The following is an 18,523-nucleotide window of genomic DNA, read 5'->3' on the forward strand; positions in this document are numbered from 1 at the left end:
GTAGTACCGCAAGGAAGTGTGATAAGACCTTTACGGTTTACAGTGAATATAAATAAGTTACCGTATTTCCGCAAAGGAGGACACTGTTTTTATCCCACCCAGCGGCCACAGATTTGCCAAAGCAGGTGCTCTCTTCCTATGTAACACATCAACCCCATTTATCTCTTTAAGACAGTTTGCAGATGATGCGATTCTCTGTAACAAAGTAGTATCGCCAGACGACAGAGCAGATATGCGGAATGACCTGTAGAGGATTTGAATGATGCAGGTCTGGCAGATGATCCTGAACGTAAATACACTCCTGGAAATGGAAAAAAGAACACATTGACACCGGTGTGTCAGACCCACCATACTTGCTCCGGACACTGCGAGAGGGCTGTAAAAGCAATGATCACACGCACGGCACAGCGGACACACCAGAAACCGCGGTGTTGGCCGTCGAATGGCGCTAGCTACGCAGCATTTGTGCACCGCCCCCGTCAGTGTCAGCCAGTTTGCCGTGGCATACGGAGCCCCATCGCAGTCTTTAACACTGGTAGCATTCCGCGACAGCATGGACGTGAACCGTATGTGCAGTTGACGGACTTTGAGCGAGGGCGTATAGTGGGCATGCGGGAGGCCGGGTGGACGTACCGCCGAATTGCTCAACACGTGGGGCGTGAGGTCTCCACAGTACATCGATGTTGTCGCCAGTGGTCGGCGGAAGGTGCACGTGCCCGTCGACCTGGGACCGGACCGCAGTGACGCACGGATGCACGCCAAGACCGTAGGATCCTACGCAGTGCCGTAGGGGACCGCACCGCCACTTCCCAGCAAATTAGGGACACTGTTGCTCCTGGGGTATCGGCGAGGACCATTCGCAACCGTCTCCATGAAGCTGGGCTACGGTCCCGCACACCGTTAGGCAGTCTTCCGCTCACGCCCCAACATCGTGCAGCCCGCCTCCAGTGGTGTCGCGACAGGCGTGAATGGAGGGACGAATGGAGACGTGTCGTCTTCAGCGATGAGAGTCGCTTCTGCCTTGGTGCCAATGATGGTCGTATGCGTGTTTGGCGCCGTGCAGGTGAGCGCCACAATCAGGACTGCATACGACCGAGGCACACAGGGCCAACACCCGGCATCATGGTGTGAGGAGCGATCTCCTACACTGGCCGTACACCTCTGGTGATCGTCGAGGGGACACTGAATAATGCACGGTACATCCAAACCGTCATCGAACCCATCGTTCTACCATTCCTAGACCGGCAAGGGAACTTGCTGTTCCAACAGGACAATGCACGTCCGCATGTATCCCGTGCCACCCAACGTGCTCTAGAAGGTGTAAGTCAACTACCCTGGCCAGCAAGATCTCCGGATCTGTCCCCCATTGAGCATGTTTGGGACTGGATGAAGCGTCGTCTCACGCGGTCTGCACGTCCAGCACGAACGCTGGTCCAACTGAGGCGCCAGGTGGAAATGGCATGGCAGCCGTTCCACAGGAGTACATCCAGCATCTCTACGATCGTCTCCATAGGAGAATAGCAGCCTGCATTGCTGCGAAAGGTGGATATACGCTGTACTAGTGCCGACATTGTGCATGCTCTGTTGCCTGTGTCTATGTGCCTGTGGTTCTGTCAGTGTGATCATGTGATGTATCTGACCCCAGGAATGTGTCAATAAAGTTTCCCCTTCCTGGGACAATGAATTCACGGTGTTCTTATTTCAATTTCCAGGAGTGTAAATGTAACGTATTGCGAGTACACGGGAAAATAATGCCAGTATTCCACAACTAGACTTTTAATGAGAAACTGCTGGAAACTACCGATGCTTGACTATTGTTCATCAATTTGGGACCCTTACCCGTTAGCACTGATAAGAGAGAGTGAGAGAGAGAGATAGAGAGAGAGAGAGAGAGAGAATGATCCAACGAAGAGACGCGCCATTCGTCAAAGGCTCGTTTAATCGGCTCGAGAGCGTTACAGAGATGATCATCAGACTCCAGTGGCAGAAGCTACGAAAGAGGCACTGTGCATCACGGAGAAGTTTACTATTGACATTTCGAGAGACAACTTTCTGGGATGAGTCGGACAACATATTACTTCATCCCACATACATCTTGCGAAATGACCGCAGTGAAAAAATTCGCTAAATTAAGCTAAAACACGGGCTTACCGACAATCGTTCTTCCCGCGCGCTATTCGCGAGTGTAACAGGGAAAGGGGCTCTGTTAGTGGTACCAGAAGCACCCTCCACCACACACAGTGAAGCGACGTGCGGAGTACTGATGTAGAAATAGAGGAACTCAGTTACAGAGGCTGCTTCCGTGAGCTCTCAAATTTTACCTCAAACCAAGTTCCCTGTATACCGCTGACATGCCACCTGGTGACTTCTTTATACAGGGTGTTACAAAAAGGTACGGCCAAACTTTCAGGAAACGTTCCTCACACACAAAGAAAGAAAATACGTTATGTGAACATGTGTCCGGAAACGCTTACTTTCCATGTTAGAGCTCATTTTATTACTTCTCTTCAAATCACATTAATCATGGAATGGAAACACACAGCAACAGAACGTACCAGCGTGACTTCAAACACTTTGTTACAGGAAATGTTCAAAATGTCCTCCGTTAGCGAGGATACATGCATCCACCCTCCGTCGCATGGAATCCCTGATGCGCTGATGCAGCCTGGAGAATGGCGTATTGTATCACAGCCGTCCACATACGAGCACAAGGAGTCTCTACATTTGGTACCGGGGTTGCGTAGACAAGAGCTTTCAAAAGCCCCCATAAATGAAAGTCAAGAGGGTTGAGGTCAAGAGAGCGTGGGGGCCATGGAATTGGTCCGCCTCTACCAATCCATCGGTCACCGAATCTGTTGTTGGGAAGCGTACGAACACTTCGACTGAAATGTGCAGGAGCCCCATCGTGCATGAACCACATTTTGTGTCGTACTTGTAAAGGCACATGTTCTAGCAGCACAGGTAGAGTATCCCGTATGAAATCATGATAACGTGCTCTATTGAGCATAGGCGGGAGAACATGGGGCTCAATCAAGACATCAACAACAATGCCTGCCCAAACGTTCACAGAAAATCTGTGTTGATGACGTGATTGCACAATTGCGTGCGGATTCTCGTCAGCCCACAAGTGTTGATTGTGAAAATTTACAATTTGATCACGTTGGAACGAAGCCTCATCCGTAAAGAGAACATTTGCACTGAAATGAGGATTGACACATTGTTGGATGAACCATTCACAGAAGTGTACCCGTGGAGGCCATATCAGCTGCTGATAGTGCCTGCACACGCAGTACATGGTACGTAAACAACTGGTTCTCCCGTAGCACTCACCATACAGTGACGTGGTCAACGTTACCTTGTACAGCAGCAACTTCTCTGACGCTGACATTAGGGTTATCGTCAACTGCACGAAGAATTGCCTCGTCCATTGCAGGTATCCTCGTCGTTCTAGGTCTTCCCCAGTCGCGAGTCATAGGCTGGTATGTTCCGTGCTTCCTAAGACGCCGATCAATTGCTTCGAACGTCTTCCTGTCGGAACACCTTTGTTCTGGAAATCTGTGTCGATACAAACGTACCGCGCCACGGCTATTGCCCCGTGCTAATCCATACATCAAATGGGCATCTGCCAACTCCGCATTTGTAAACATTGCAGAGACTGCAAAACCACGTTCGTGATGAACACTAACCGGTTGATGCTACGTACTGATGTGCTTGATGGTAGTACTGTCGAGTAATGAGTCGCATGTCAACACAAGCACCGAAGTCAACATTACCTTCCTTCAATTGGGCCAACTGGCGGTGAATCGAGGAAGTATAGTAGATACTGACGAAACTAAAATGAGCTCTAACATGGAAATTAAGCGTTTCCGGACATATGCTCACATAACATCTTTTCTTTATTTGTGTGTGAGGAATGTTTCCTGAAAGTTTGGCCGTACCTTTTTGTAACACCCTGTATTTCCGCGGATGATGAAACCATAGAGAGACACCATTTCCGAAATAAGATCATTGTCATTCTAGGGTTGGGAAATATGTGTCGCATTCAAGAGAGAAATGGACACCAAGTGTCACACTCACGTTTATTTTTTAGAAGGGCAGTGAAAACCCCGTGACTGTGACTCGTAACGACGTATACTGCTTTGAAGAGGAACGTGGCTGTAACTGCTGATGACGTTAGTTCCTACTACAGCCGCCTCTACGGGTAATGACGGTAATTAGACTTTACGGCCTGATGTCAAAGGACACTTTCTATTTAGCACGTTCTTCACTGACACAATTATCACTTGCCATTTAGTCATCTAGTGATGGCTTTGATCGCCGTTAAGCCATACTATTTTATGCGCTGAGTATTTACACAGTACTACACCGTAAAGCTAACTTATGTTAACCCTACTAATCAATTAAGAAAATTCTGAAGATGACTGCACCATGTGCAAACAACATCATATTGAAGATTAGTTGCGCCAATTGCTCTCCACGCGAAATGCAGTACAGTACAGTTACTTTTAAGAAAATCACAAACACGTTTCAAGAAAATCTCTTGGCATCACTAATTCAAATTATTTTACAGAAAGGACGAGCCCCGTCAGCCTTCAGTGCCTTGGAAGGACGACGAAAGAATGACGATCCTGGAGTACCCAGCTGTTGCATGCGCAGCAACTACAGAATTCTGGAGACCCGTAGAAGGACCCCAACACACAGAAGAAGTGTGGGCGGTTAGAAACTTGGTACGGTAATGAACATAATGCTTTAAGTCGGCACTGCTAAAGTAAAAATTTAACAGAGTTCTGTCTACTGAGGAAATTAAATGTAAAAGTCTTTCATACAGACAAAAAATGTGTAATTCACTAGGGATGTGCGAGGGCTATTTTTTGTCCTCCTCCGATCGGTGGCGAAATTAAAACAACAGTGAAAATCCGGTGAAGCTCTGCGCAGTTCTGATACGCACTGTCTCTAGTATTCCCAGCTATTCCATTTTTCAGTTCCGAGAATATGGTGAGCCTATAATAATAGTGTTTCCCGTCAAGTGCGAAGTGCCTGCAGAGAGATTTCGACTGAGTTCATGTCTCCCACATAATGTAGCTGCCGCGCGTTTCCTTGTTCATGACATTTCTCGGTCGCACATTGCAGGGGTAACGAAAATCTTCTTTCCTGCAGCGTTTTCGATGTGAAGTGGTTTGATCACCCACCATACAGCCAGGAATTGGCTCCCTCTCGTTTTCATCCTTCGCTCACACGAACCGCTGGCTATACAGACAGCATTTTGGCACAGTCAGCGAGCTGCAGACCGGGGTAGAGAACTGGTAGAAGTTACTGGCGCTTGTCTTCTATGATGAGGTTATTAGAAAGTTGGTACCACACTACGACAAACGTCTAAGGCGGAGCGGCGACTATGTAGAGAAGTAGCGCTGAAAGGTGTAGCTAAAAGTCACAAATGAAGCAGTTTCGATTTTAAACTGTAGTCTCCACTTCACGACCGATCGGAGGTTGAAAAAAAAAATTGTACTCATAGCAACTATTGATTAAGAAAGCATGCGAAATACAAAGCAAAGGTTTATAATGTTGTTGTTGTTGTGGTCTTCAGTCCTGAGACTGGTTTGATGCAGCTCTCCATGCTACTCTATCCTGTGCAAGCTTCTTCACCTCCCAGTACCTACTGCAACCTACATCCTTCTGAATCTGCTTGGTGTATTCATCTCTTGGTCCTCCTCTACGATTTTTACCCTCCAATACTAAATTGGTGATCCCTTGATGCGTCAGAAGATGTCCTACCAAGCGATCCCTTCTTTCTAGTCAAGTTATGCCACAAACATCTCTTCTTCCGAATCCTATTCAATACTTTCTCATTAGTTATGTGATCTATCCATCCAATCTTCAGAATTCTTCTGTAGCACCACATTTCGAAAGCTTCTATTCTCTTCTTGTCCAAACTAGTTATCGTTCATGTTTCACTTCCATATATGGCTACCTACACTCCATACAAATACTTTCAGAAACGACTGCCACTGCCAGTCTAAATTTTATATCCTCCCTACTTCGACCATCATCAGTTATTTTGCTCCCCAAATAGTAAAACTCCTTTACTGCTTTAAATGTCTCATTTCCTAATCTAATTCCCTCAGCATCACCCGTCTTAATACGACTACATTCCATTATCCTCGTTTTGCTTTTGTTGATGTTCATCTTATATAAAGAGAAACAAAATAAGTGCAATAAATTGAAAAACGTAGCTCTTTTGCACAACTCCGCAATAATCTTCCTCGGAGGAGTGCTGGTCTCACGAGGTATGCAGAAAGCATTTGCGAAATTTGGAAGTAGCAGGAAGAATTGAGGACGACTCATGAAGTGTGCACAGATAGCTCAGCCAGTGAGAGTGTCAATCATCTTTTTGGATATTGATGCTCTTCTTTCTTCATGTGCTTGCTGACAAAAATTGGCGAGATGTTCCGTCTTATACGGACATTGTTTGTTGTTTTACTTTTTGTGCTGTCTTCAGTGAGACTTTTTATTTCTCAGTCTGAAAATTATTACAGTACAGAATTTGAAAAACAGTTATATCAGAAATTGGGTCGGCCTTGATGCAAAACACCTTGTTATTCGTTTATTTCTTTATTATCCCAAACTAGTTACGTCTACAAATATCACCATCATCAGTGTTTTTTTTTAAACCTTACAGCACGTTTTAAGCAATTATTGGCGCTGTTTGTGACATATTTTCTGTGCTCTTGTTTCCTGTTGCCGTCTTTTTACTTAGCGAACACCACGTCATCCATTCAGACAGCTCACAACTTTCCTGCAAATAAATAACATATCTCTGAATGGATGACATGATGTTCGCTAAGTAAAAAGACGGCAATAGAAAAAAAAGAGCACAGAAAATATGTCACAAATAGTGCCAATAATTGCTTAGAAAATGCTGTAACATGAAGAGTTCCAAGATAGTATTACAGAATTTGAATTTCGACTTAAAGTTATTTACGATATCTATATGAAGATGGCTTACCGGCCAATGACCTTCTCCAGTGCGGATGCACTAATATTGCCCGAACTCTTACGGGAATCGGCAGACTGACTGTCGCGAGTAATGAGTATAGTGGGCAGGGCGACTACAAATGTAGTGTGTGGACAGGAAGTTGGGAATGTGGGTCTCACGGGGAGAGTGCCACAGGTAAGTCCCTGCAGTCGCACTGTCTTCTGTGTCCACGGTGGCGCAGACGGATAGAGTGTCTCCCATGTCAGCAAGAGACCCCGGTTCGAGTCCCGGTCGGGGCACACATTTTCAAATGTCCCCGTTGATATTTATCAACGCCTGTAAGCAGCTAAAGGTCTGGATTTCATTGTAATTTCGTTCTTCGAGGGCTGCAAGATCAACAATGGTATGTGTTCTTTCGGATATGTTCGAAAGAACTTCGGATATATCCGAAAGAACGGATACCATCTTAATATAAAATCACAGCACGTTGTCAGTCCCTGCATTGGCTCTAGGGAAGCCACATATAAGGTAGACTGTTAAAGACATTCATTAAAATGTTCACAAACAGATACCCATTCATTGTGCCATAATCATGAAAACATATTTGACGTTTTACGGAAAACGGATTGCCATGCATTCTTTAATAGACCATTCGCAGCATTAACTATTAGATTTAAGGTAATTAGTTTCCTATTTGTGGTCGTAGGATTTTAAATACAGTAGGATTATGATGCAGCAATTGCTGGAATTACTGAGACATCGTTTGGATCAGTTTAAAGCCGCGACAACAAAAGTAACGCGGGTGGAGTTGTCTTACTTGATGACTTACCATGTAGGAAACCCGAATGTTGTGCTAGATATCTTGTGTGGCGCGAGTGCAAACACAGTATGTGGTAAACCTATTACAGGCAAGGGTGTTGTGGATGCAGCTACTCAAGTCGTGAGTTAAGCGACATGCATCACTTTAAGTCCTAACAACATAAATTATATGTAAATTTAAATTTTTTTGCTAAATTAACCTGTATTAGCATCATAAGCGACGAGTACACGAAAATGAGAAAAAAGCAAAGAACAGATTATTTTATGGAGGTAGTTCGCTTCGGAACGACTTGGTCATACAGTTATCAACCTCTCATCATTTCTTGTGAAAACAAGCTCAGAAAGACTTCTACAGGAGATTCACAGTGTACATCACCATTTGGTCAGATCTCTTCACAGAAGTCATGCACAGATGTTAATTTGTGCGATGTGGACCATATTTTAATGTTTATCATGGCAGGCTCATCTTCACTGTCGCCATCAACATTGTCATGAACTGCGTTTTCAAAGAGTGGTTCAGGACCTGGCAAAGGAGTTGAAGTTCCCGATGTACCGTGCTTGCCGGACGGAGAACATTCACACAGGCATCCTCAGGGTCAGTTTCTGCCTCAGATGTCTCTGAATCGAAACCGCTTGGAATTCCTTTTTCTAAAAGACGTACATTTCGATCATGGGTGATGTCTCGAAACATCCATGAACTCATAATACCTAAAACAAATATAGTCCTAAATAACAAGAAACAAACGGGCATAAAATTTAATAAATTTACAACGAATTACAAAATTAATTATGAAAGTACATACAGCCCCATTGGTTCCCTGTCGAAACCATTTATCAAGCAGTAGTACAAACTGAAATATGCCGTAAGTTACTTTTGATGTTCTTGCTTTCACTGTCAATTGACTGCTCAGTATGAACACTACGCAAAAATCACATGTCAAGTAAATAATCTAACAAAAATTTGCAGACACAAATCTCCTACCGTAACGTAGCAAACACTCCACGCAGACTGTTGCTTTGAATACTGTAAGCGACTGCCGCACTGCGTTACAATCGTAGAAGTAATTCGGTGTACCGTGTGGAGTCTGTCTTGCGCAACACTGATAGTTTTACGCCGAAGGCACTGCTATTTAAAAAAAAAATTAATAAAATGGTGGTTTGAAGCAGAAACCAGTGGGACTGAATGGGTTAACGAGGGGTGATAGCTGGCGCAGGATGTATGGGCTGCATTACGTCGGAGATTACACACGAGATCGGGTTTCCGTTGTGGACGGCTGCTAGATCGTATGTTGAATGTTGCGGAGACTGTGTTTCCACTTACGTAAAACCAGCGCGCACGATAACCACAAATGCTGCAGAACCATAAGGGCTGACCCCAACCGTCTCCTGCGAGTTAGATCTCTGTCAGAGCTACATGGAGACAAAGGCACGGCAAAGGTTTCGGCAGTCGATGACCGACTCATTTCTCCTTGCCCTCCCAATCCTTTAACTCATTCGCTGTAAAATTAATCCTACATCGAACGAAACTGCAGCTGAACCCAGTTCTTTTCTACAGTAGAGTAAAGTTAGAATTGATTCTCAGCTCCTCATTAATAAGTGAAACAGACTCTACAGTTTTGTCTCCAGACCCTCTGAGAGCCCATCCTGGAGGAAGAGGAGGGCATTATTGTTAACTGGCGGAAAACTCTTCTATGCACGCCTACCATTCTACCGAGGGACCCTTCCTGCAATCTTCAATAGGCGAAGCTGTCGGCCTGCACCGTAAAAGGTAACGACTTTACCCGGAATCCAATCGCAGGAAGTTCAACGCCCTTCTGTTCTATTTTCGGAAATGCGCGGTACAACGGCGGAGGCCGTAAGCGAGGAAACCCTGGGTACTGATGAACCCTTGTAACTAAAGAGACGCAGTTCATCTCGGAAACATAGTAACATATCTCCCGGGACAGACTCCCCCTGATCACCACGGCAAGACGAAGCTGGGCTGTCGGCAGCAGCTAAACGTAGAAACGGAACACGGCTCTCCCCAGCAGGCGGTTGCATTTAGTTCTGACAAGAGAACACAGGGCAAGTCTGGCTGACCAGAGAACTAGTAACTATCAGCATTCTGTAAAAAACAAATAGTGGAGTGCATTTTCTTAGAATAGAACTCCATAGCTATTGCAAAGTCGAGTAATGCAACTGTTGCTTGCACAATATGCGTGCTGACCAGGTGAATCCCTCCTGTTTTCATTAGTGTTATTTATGCTCTTCCCACAGCTGCATCAAACCAGTCTTGGGACGGAAGACTACGGCTACAGTAAAAATTTCTCTTAAGATACATCATCTTTACACCGGACTGTAACTTAGTTCCTACGTACAACTCCTACCACCTACCGTGATTTACATTTAGCGTTCGGAGGGCTTTACACCGTGCAATTACCTGATGTGGATGTTCTGGTTTTGTTTTTTATAGTAATTGTCACCACATCTAAGGAACCGAAATTAGTAACAGCGATTTGTTAATATACACTCCGGGAAATGGAAAAAAGAACACATTGACACCGGTGTGTCAGACCCACCATACTTGCTCCGGACACTGCGAGAGGGCTGTACAAGCAATGATCACACGCACGGCACAGCGGACACACCAGGAACCGCGGTGGTGGCCGTCGAATGGCGCTAGCTGCGCAGCATTTGTGCACCGCCCCCGTCAGTGTCAGCCAGTTTGCCGTGGCATACGGAGCTCCATCGCAGTAGCATGCCGCGACAGCGTGGACGTGAACCGTATGTGCAGTTGACGGACTTTGAGCGAGGGCGTATAGTGGGCATGCGGGAGGCCGGGTGGACGTACCGCCGAATTGCTCAACACGTGGGGCGTGAGGTCTCCACAGTACATCGATGTTGTCACCAGTGGTCGGCGGAAGGTGCACGTGCCCGTCGACCTGGGACCGGACCGCAGCGACACACGGATGCACGCCAAGACCGTAGGATCCTACGCAGTGCCGTAGGGGACCGCACCGCCACTTCCCAGCAAATTAGGGACACTGTTGCTCCTGGAGTATCGGCGAGGACCATTCGCAACCGTCTCCATGAAGCTGGGCTACGGTCCCGCACACCGTTAGGCCGTCTTCCGCTCACGCCCCAACATCGTGCAGCCCGCCTCCAGTGGTGTCGCGACAGGCGTGAATGGAGGGACGAATGGAGACGTGTCGTCTTCAGCGATGAGAGTCGCTTCTGCCTTGGTGCCAATGATGGTCGTATGCGTGTTTGGCGCCGTGCAGGTGAGCGCCACAATCAGGACTGCATACGACCGAGGCACACAGGGCCAACACCCGGCATCATTGTGTGAGGAGCGATCTCCTACACTGGCCGTACACCTCTGGTGATCGTCGAGGGGACACTGAATAGTGCACGGTACATCCAAACCGTCATCGAACCCATCGTTCTACCATTCCTAGACCGGCAAGGGAACTTGCTGTTCCAACAGGACAATGCACGTCTGCATGTATCCCGTGCCACCCAACGTGCTGTAGAAGGTGTAAGTCAACTACCCTGGCCAGCAAGATCTCCGGATCTGTCCCCCATTGAGCATGTTTGGGACTGGATGAAGCGTCGTCTCACGCGGTCTGCACGTCCAGCACGAACGCTGGTCCAACTGAGGCGCCAGGTGGAAATGGCATGGCAAGCCGTTCCACAGGACAAACGTCCAGCATCTATACGATCGTCTCCATGGGAGAATAGCAGCCTGCATTGCTGCGAAAGGTGGATATACACTGTACTAGTGCCGACATTGTGCATGCTCTGTTGCCTGTGTCTATGTACCTGTGGTTCTGTCAGTGTGATCATGTGATGTATCTGACCCCAGGAATGTGTCAATAAAGTTTCCCCTTCCTGGGACAATGAATTCACGGTGTTCTTATTTCAATTTCCAGGAGTGTATTTGTTTAGAAATGTGACCCACCATGCATGTGAGTCCGACTCCATTAATCAGCACTGATCGTTAAGTGTTTTGAAACGGAGAACCCTTAGACTCCAATGGACCCTAGTGTAGTAACGGCGTGGCCTCGTCTAACATGCAGTTATCATACCCGTAAGAGTTCTGAACAACTCGCGCACAGAAAGAGTTCAGTAGTGTTATGTACTGTACGGCCTACTTGAACAACGCTTTATTCAGTACCACTAAGCCCCGGATACTTTATGAATCGGTCTCCCATGAATCACACACATTCAGACATCCAATTATTTTACAGTGTGTTAAGTATTTGAAAACCATTCCATTCCATGATCTTGGATTGGTACAGCAACCTCACTATAAGGTCATTGTAAAACAGTCGTAGGTTGCAGCTTTGTAATTTATTTATTACGCATTTCGGAGGACAAAGCAATAAATGGTCATATTCCACGCTATCAAGATGTCAGTCTTTTCGTTGCCCAAATGACAGTTATTTATTCTTCATTTCCAGTATATTCTGCTGTGGTCTTACATTCGATGTGACATTTAATGTGTCGTATGCCACTGGCATTAATTATAAGATTTTATGCTTTATCTCTTCTCCGAATTTTTGCTACCATATCATCTTGGTCGTATGTACTTTGTCCTCCCTGTGTACTTTCAGATTATCTGATGAAGCCCTATCCGGTCGAAGCGCGTAATAAATAAATTACAGGTCAGCAACCTACAACTGTTTCTACAATCAACTTAAATATTTGACTATAGGCATGTAAACCAAACTTAAGTTTATTATAAGTCGCTAACTGCTCTCAGTATAAGATACTGGATGTATATAGTCTGCGTAATTTGTGCTCTACTTTATGCAGATTTTAGTTTTTCATGCATCTCAATACTCATGACATAATATACCCTGATATAATTTTGGAGGCACGCTCAGTAATATATGTGGATATTGTCTGCAAACTGTGTTGCTAATAGAGTTGGTAAACTAAGAAGTAATAAATTATAACGTCATGATTTACGCTGAAGCCTTTCTGCATTAACTGCGAAATGTAGCAAGCGGTATGTATGAATTTATGTGTTCAGTTTGTTCTAAGTCACTAAGTGCTTCGTTCTGAAATAATGGGTGAGTAAAGCCCGGATATTTGCGTGTCGTCAGTCACGTTGGCTTCAGACAAACACGCAGTTTCCAAATGTGCTACTTGTCTAATTGTGTTAAGGCCTTAACATAATATTATGCCTTTTCATCTGTAGATTAACGACTGAAGCGCCTATATCCAAGTATTAGGCGGTCACCACTTTCCCGTCTTTATGTTTCTTTCATTTGGTGCCCACTTCATTATACACTTTGGTAGCCTTTCTTTTCAATACATTTTGGCATGCGAATACCATTGCAGTTGCTTCTTCCGAATAAAACAATCAAAATCCGCTTTTTAAACATTCAGTCTAAAATGACTTACTCAGTTGTTTTATCTTTTCTTGTTATCATTGTCGCATGTTTTCAGAAATCCAGTAATTTTGGATTTAGTTCTCTTTAACCATACTTGGAAGCCTTACGTAATAATGATGTTAACTGTCGTTTTAAATACCATCTGAGCATCAGATCTTATTCACAATTCCATTGTCATCTTTGCTTAATCTTGTTTCCCATTATATGTAATTTTCACCATTAAGGTTTTAATTTCGTCAGTAGCTGCTGTCGTTTCCATTAGCTCTTCTAACACTAGATCTTAATTTATCCCAACCGTTACCACTTCGACCTGTATATACTCTTTAATAAACTTTCTGGTCAAATGCTCTGCACCCTCTTCCTCTCGGGCTAAAATCAGTTGATCTTCAGCAGATTATAGCGAGTAGTTTCTAATATTGTTTACTGGTACCCTTATATTTTTAAATGTTTTGCTCAAAGTTTCTTCTGTGCACATTTTGTTTTGGGAGGATGCAGTTGATATCAGTCACGTAATCCTTTTGTAATTTGAAATACAGGTAAGAGTAATATTTCGAACATCGCATGTAAACAAAAATGAAGTAGAATAAATCTAATTAACACCTGCTTACGGTGTGTTTTTTATTACGAACAATGTAACTCAAATCATGAATAATATTCACTGACTCAACAAGTATATGTACCGTACCAAAAATTCATTCACATCCGTGTAACTATGTAAACGTTTGCCGCGCGGGATTAGCCGAGCGGTCTTAGGCGCTGCAGTCATGGACAGTGCAGCTGGTCCCGGCGGAGGTTCGAGTCCTCCCTCGGGCATGGGTGTGTGTGTTTGTCCTTAGGATAATTTAGGTTAAGTAGTGTGTAAGCCTAGGGACTGATGACCTTCGCAGTTAAGTCCCATAAGATTTCACGCACATTTGAACTATGTAAACGTTTCACAGATGAAAATGTTGTGCGTCACAAACGGTATAGTTTTCGACTTTTTAGCCATTACGTTTTCATTAAAAAAATATATCGAGACTATTGACACATGTCGAAGCAAAATTGTACCTGAATGTTGCTTCATCTACATCTACATGTATACTCTGCAAATCACATTTAAGTGCCTGGCAGAGGATTCATCGAACCACCTTCACAATTCTCCATTATTCCAGTCTCGTATAGCGCGCGGAAAGAACGAACACCTATATCTTTCCGTGTGTCAACAAAATATTTTCGCGTTCGGAGGAGAAAGTTGGTGATTGGAATTTCGCGAGAAAATTCCGTCGCAACGAAAAACGCCTTTCTTTTAATAAAATCCTGTATCATTTCAGTGACACTCTCTACCATATTTCGCGATAATGCAGAACGTGCTGCCCTACTTTGAACTTTTTCGATGTACTCCGTCAGTCCTATTTGGCAAGGATCCCACACCGCGCAGCAGTATTCTAAACGAGGACGGGCATGCGTAGTAGATCTGTTACATTTTCTAACCTAACCTAACCTAGCGTAACCTAAGTGTCCTGCCAATAAAACGCAGCCTTTGGTTAGCCTTCGCCACAACATCTTCTATGTGTTCCTTCCAGTTTTTCGTAATTGTGATTCCTAGGTATTTAATCGAATTTACAGCCTTTATATTTGACTGATTTATCGTGTAACAGAAGTTTAACGGATTCGTTATAGCACTCATGTGGATGACCTCACACTTTTCGTTGTTTAGAGTTAACTGCCGACTGCTTGGAGTTGTCCAGAAATCCCTTATGTTCGTATTCAAACGACCACTGTTTAATCCAGTGCCATTTTCTACGAAGATTCGACAGTTTATGTTACTCTTTTGTTAGAAACAGGAGAAAAGTCGGATTGCACGTGCGGTTGTGTCCGAAAAACTACGCAACAAAACCCTGCGCGTGGTGTGTGTGTGTGTGTGTGTGTGTGTGTGTGTGTGTGCGCGCGCGCGCGCAATGGTGTTGAACAAAAATATAAAATAACCTTGCACAATTGCGATCTCATTGTAATTTTACTTTGAAGTCATTAATTGTTCAGTTGCATTAAACTATTCCGGACAGCTAGCAAGCAGGCGATAACGCTTAGCAGTAAACACACTTGTCAATAAACGTTAGCGGACAGAGGCGGGGTCGGGTAATTGCGTTTGGCGCTGCGCGGGGCGGGCCGGCTGAGGGATTGACACGCTCCGTTCCGGATCGGCGCGGTTCCCATCGGAATGTGAGCGGAATGCGGGCGCCGCGCATGCGCGAACGCAGCCCATAGCTCTACATTGCGCTCGTCCGCGGCAGTCGGCTGCTATAAACGTCGGGCGCCCATCGCACTGTTTCACGCTCTGGCGCCGTCCAAGCACCGACTCGTATCCGCCAGCGTTCAGGGCTATCGGGGAGACGGACCGAGGGTTACGAAGCAGAGCCGGGCGGTCGACGCGCGAACGCTGAACTTACCTATAAGCGTAGTTTTTACCTGCTCCTCTTTACAATGCACACGATGGTCGGTAACAACACGTACCTTCTGGTTCCGTTAAAGAACAGTCTCTCGATGTTACATTTCGATATAAGCACACAAGATAGAAAATTTGTCGCCCCCCCCCCCCCCCCCCCCACCCAACCGGCCCACGCAAACACAGTGTAAAGCCGTCGGCACACGGACCGTGCTGTCGAACGGTAACGTTGAGCGTGCCATATTCAACGTGCTGCTGAAAGCTCAGGAACGATGCGACTTGTGCATACGGTACGTGGGCCCCAACGTGGCATACGCGATCGCAACGCACTCCAGCGGCAGTTCAGGAATTTTCTAGTTCGTGAATCACACTGTTTACTCCATGGGCGCGAGTGAAATTCCCACGTTAGCTCTCTTAAAACGCACATTTCCTCCATCTTCCACGAAAAGCGAAGTACTCCGCGAAAAGGGAAGTATCATGTCCAATCAAAAAGGACACAGGCTTATAAAAGTTCCATTACAAACAGTGCGGTACAAATTTGGACTACTTCTCCGCATACGGTAAACACTATTTCATCATTCCCATATTTTAGTAAAACCCCAAGGTCAGTCTTACTTGATCACTGTTCCTACCCAGTAGCAGAATCTTTGCAACATGTCAATTACGAAGCGTAAAAGAAAAAGGAGCAAAATATCTTTATACAAACAGCGCAAGCCAATCGAACAGTCACTCCTCAAAAAAAGGTGAACTTACATTTACATAACATCAAATATTATAGTATATACTTATATTAAACTAATAATCATGATCGATGAACTCAGTTTTTTTATTACAGAGGGTACGTAACCCTCTGACCGAACACGCTGAGCTACCGTGCCGGTGTGCTAAATCAACAATACAACCTTTGCATCTAATCACATTTTGTTACCCTTGCTGGTAACCTTAATCGATAGATATGTTACTAATTGAAATTTAATTATAAAAAATTGTACCAAGAATAATGCATTTTGGGTGGATCTTCAGTGTGTGGCTGCCTTCAAATAGCCTACTCTCATAATACGCAAATTACAACAATTATTTTGCCACGAATATGATGCTTCTCATTATTTTATTGGAACAAATCACACAGTTTTGCGCTGATTATCAATTTGCTGGTGCTCATAAACGGCATATTTACATATAATCTTGAAATGAATGCCAATATGGCGCCTCACAACTCTGTATTGAAGGGACACAGGGTGCGTGTGACGTAGGTGGCGTTGTGCCATCTCATTGGTCAACGCTCAGACGCACGCTCAGAATATCTGACATGCCATATATTGCCCTGCACGTACGGAAAGACTCCCGAACGTGCTATTCCACGCTATGACGTCAGAAACTCGGCACGCTCAACACTCAACGTTCGGATACACGGTCCGTGCACCGACGGCTTAACGAAGCTCCAGCCTAAATAAGGGTCTCATTTCGACGAGGAAGAGTGTCTACAAATTTCTTCAGGTGCCATATTCAACTGAATCCACTCTCCCTGTGGCAAGATACTGTAGAACCGGAGTGTTGCAATGGCGAAACTAGAGATTTAGAGACCTATAAGGTAATTAATTTACAGAAATACAAGGAAACGGAGCGTCATTTCTGTGCAGTTGGAAAAAAGAAACTCTTGCATTGTAGTTCTGATCAGTACAAGTCGGTGGAAGTTAGAAATATTCACGTGGACTGCAACTACTGCCATTGTTTGCTGTCTGACAGAACAGTAATTCTATTACAAAAGGTGTAGTTTGATATCATATTTATTGCTACAAATAAGAAATATTTTAAACACTAACGCCTTTACTTTCGTGTGTATTTTCTACCATAGCGGATGATAGGTACAAATCAAAATGTGTTAGTACTCACCTTGCCCTTCGCCGCTCCACAGCAGTCATTATGCTCACTCCTCTCACACAGCACCCATAGCAGAGACACTGTACTGTACTGTACTGTCTGACCGCAACAACTTGGCCCCTGTCTTTGCCGTTACTTGTTGGCGGCGGTTGGAAGTCATCGACTTGGAACTACAGTCAATCGATACAAACTAACAGTATCTTTCTTGGACTTTTGTAAATCATACCTGCCCAGAGACAAATTTCCCTTGCTGTACAGCCATGTGTTATATACCTCATCTTTGTTTGGAAGCGTGTATTGCTGTTGTGGTCTTCCGTCCTGAGACTGGTTTGATGCACCTCTCCATGCCACTCTATCCTGTGCAAGCTTCTTCATCTCTCAGTACTGCAACCTATATCCTTCTGAATCTGCTTAGTGTATTCATCTCTTGGTCTCCCTATACGATTTTTACCCTCCAAGCTGCCCTCCAATACTAAATTGATGATCCCTTGATGCCTCAGAACATGTCCTACCAACCGATCCCTTCTTCTAGTCAAGTTGTGCCACAAACTTCTCTTCTCCCCAATCCTACTAAATACTTCCTCATTAGTTATGTGACATACCCATTTAATCTTCAGCATTCTTCTGTAGCACCACATTTCGAAAGCTACATTTCTGAATTGTTGTTGTCAAGAGGAAAATACACAAATACTAAAAACAGAACCAATGTTTTAGATGAACACCTTGAGAACACCCTGAGAATTGCAACCACTTCGATCGAACCTAATATTGATTCATTAGTTTCCAAAACTCAAAGTCAAATGTCACATTAATTCTATGATTTCTAATTACTTACACAATAAGATTCAGTTGCCCCTATTTTCCGGTTTTATGCAACTCACAATGCATTCAAAAACATGCAGCATATTTTGATATTCTCTTGATCTCCATGTGCAAAGCATTAGTCCTATGGAGAAAAACAGGGTCTTTTTGTAGGAAATTTAATGTAGTTAAATTATCTATAACATATATATAACACGGAGGCCACAGTTTTCGAGCTATTAAAAA

This window comes from Schistocerca gregaria, chromosome 8, assembly GCF_023897955.1.
Source record: "Schistocerca gregaria isolate iqSchGreg1 chromosome 8, iqSchGreg1.2, whole genome shotgun sequence".
NCBI lineage: Eukaryota > Metazoa > Arthropoda > Insecta > Orthoptera > Acrididae > Schistocerca > Schistocerca gregaria.